A 2,684-nucleotide genomic window follows, 5' to 3' on the forward strand; every position below is an offset into this window, starting at 1 on the left:
GGACATGAATATGTCAACGTAGAGATCTAAAGCTGGCCCATCTCACTTATTGATTTCTGTTGGCTACTGAATGAGTCACTTTTATTGCAGAATAATATCCTTTTAATTTGTTCATTTGACTATGTCAGGTCTCTTTAATCAATCACAATGGCTGCTTCTTGACAGAACATGGAATCCCTTTCTTTTTAAATTGGGCTTATTTTTTTCTGATTACATGTGTAAAATTTAAAACCCTAAAATATAGAACAATATGAAGTCTAAGAAATAAAGTAAAGATCATCTACAACTTGAACATCAAAAGACAACTGTAGACATGCTAATATAAATCCTACCAGATTTTTTTCCTGTACATTCTGTCTCTCTCTGTCATACACACACACACACACACACACACACACACACAAAGGTAATCATATTATACATATAGCTACTTTTTATTATAGTGAAATATATATAACTTAAATTTATCATTCTAACCACTTTCAAGTGTAGCCGGGTGGCATTAAGCATGTTCACATTGCTGTGCAGCCACCACCACCACCACCGTCCATCTCCAGAACTTTCTCATCTTCCACAACTGAAACTCTGTGGCTGTGAAACAGCTCTTCATTTCCCCTTCCCCCCAGCCTTGGCAACCACCATCCTATTTTTTTATTCTTATTAATTTGATTACTCCAAATATCTCATACAGATAGGACCATGTGGCATTTGTCCTTTAGTGACTGGCTTATTTCACTCAGCCCAGTGTCTTTGAGGTTCATCCACATGGTAGCAAATATCAGAGTTTCTTTCCTCTTTAAGGTTGAATAATATTCCATTGAATACCACATTTTGTTTATTCCTCTGTCAAAGGGCACTTGGCGCATATAGTGTTGTAAGCTGCCTTGTTCTTTCTTTTTTTTTTTGAAGGATTCCTGCCATAAGGTTATTTACAGATGCAGTTAGTATGTTGAATTTAAGAGTTTGATACATTTTCAAAGAGATTGCACCTCTTAAAATGCTCCTCTTTGTATCTGTTTCATGAATTTACTAAAACATCCTTATTTCTTAAGAGGCTGGTGTCTTACTATAAAGAAAGGTGTGGCAAATCCAGGCCCAAGGTACAGAGTCATCATCATTAGTAACTGCCACCTGTTTTCCACTGACAATGGCAAATCCTTCCATAGGTCCTCCTCGTAGCAGCTCTACGGGCCACAGAGGCTGGGAACCTCTGGGTGCTCTGTCCCAACATAGTGCTTCTGGAAGCTCTATGGTTCCAGAGAACGAAGGCAGAAGAAATGGCCAAGCTGCCTTTTTCTTTTCAGACATTACAGATATCATTTCATGTCAGTAAAGTAAGATTACATTATCATATTTAATGGCAGTTAATGTTTTGTTAAACAGATATTCTATAAATGATTTAACCAGACTGCTGATAACAAACACGAGATGGTTTCCAAATTTTTACTTAATAAACATCTCAGTGATGGACAATCTTAACAGATTTTTGTTGAGAAATATATCACGTAGGGGAGGACATAGTGTGTACATAAAATTTAAGGGATAATAAAAACGAATGACTCTGTATCCCACTCCCAGCTTTAGAAATAGCATTATCAGACCTTCAGAAGATGCCTGGACGCCATGCCCCATCTTACTGGTCTCTCATCCCCCCGCAGAGGTTCTCCTATCCTGAATTTGTGTTCATCATTCCCACGTTTTGTCTATGATTTTATCATATGAGTATGTGTCCTCTGCTCCCCAAAACTAGATCCTAATCTGAGCTTGTAGGATAAAAGAAAGAACAAGACAGCACTGGGCAGTTTGGTTCCTGGCTTTCCTTCCCAGACTCAAAGTGTTTGATTCTTCCCATCTGAGAAAGCCCCTCCTCTGCACTGTATGATTCTCCACCTCCTTGGAGGGAAGCCCCCTCCCCGCAAAGTTGGCAGCACTTTAGAATCCCCCCACCATCTGTCCCTATGCCCCCATCCAACCATCAGGGCAAATCCATTGGAAAGATCGTTTTCCACAGCACATCTTCCTGAAGTCTGAAGGAAGGGTCTAGAATAACACCATGCTGGGGGCATCAGCAGAACTGCCCAGACAGCCCCCGGCACCCCTGACTTAGCACTTTGTAGATCACCCCTCTAGGGTGATATGCCTCCTCCTTCCCCCTGGGGTCCTCCTGTTTCTTTTCCTGACAACCTGTAGGGAACTCTTGGATTGAACAAATACACAAACACTCATCTCTTGATCTCAGACACGACAGTGTTTAGATGCACAGAGCGGAGGTGTTTAAACAAAAGTAACACAATTGTCTTAAGATTTCTTCTATGCCAAACGAACACAGGCTTTTTCAGAGTTTTAGTTCCCCCTTCGCCTCACCCTCCTTCTAGAATATAGCTTTGGTCATCCTCAGGCAACTGCAGACCCCTTCCTTCCAGAAGCTCCCCAACCCCCAGCCCAACCCCATATGGAAATAACTACCGCCATCAAGCCAGTATCCTGTTTGTGTCTGTCCTGTTGCAAGATCCTGTGAAAAAGAAAGCTTCCTAGGTGATTGCTCAGACTGCAGTCTGGCCTAGTATGCTGGTATTAGCTTCCATTTACTTCATGCTTGCCTCGTTTCCAGAGCTTTACATAGATTATCTGAAAAGTATATTTCACTCCTTTTGCATACAAGGAAGTTCAGGTGCAATCATGCA

At 41.1% G+C, this 2,684-nt stretch overlaps 1 pseudogene; it reads right to left on the reverse strand.

Moving 5' to 3' along the window:
* Window positions 1-1,040: 1,040 nt before the first annotated feature.
* Window positions 1,041-1,231, reverse strand: LOC118935481 (cytochrome c oxidase subunit 7C, mitochondrial-like; annotated as a pseudogene).
* Between the last annotated feature and the right edge of the window lie 1,453 nt (window positions 1,232-2,684).

This window comes from Manis pentadactyla, chromosome 18 (genome assembly GCF_030020395.1).
Source record: "Manis pentadactyla isolate mManPen7 chromosome 18, mManPen7.hap1, whole genome shotgun sequence".
Classification (NCBI taxonomy): Eukaryota; Metazoa; Chordata; class Mammalia; order Pholidota; family Manidae; genus Manis; species Manis pentadactyla.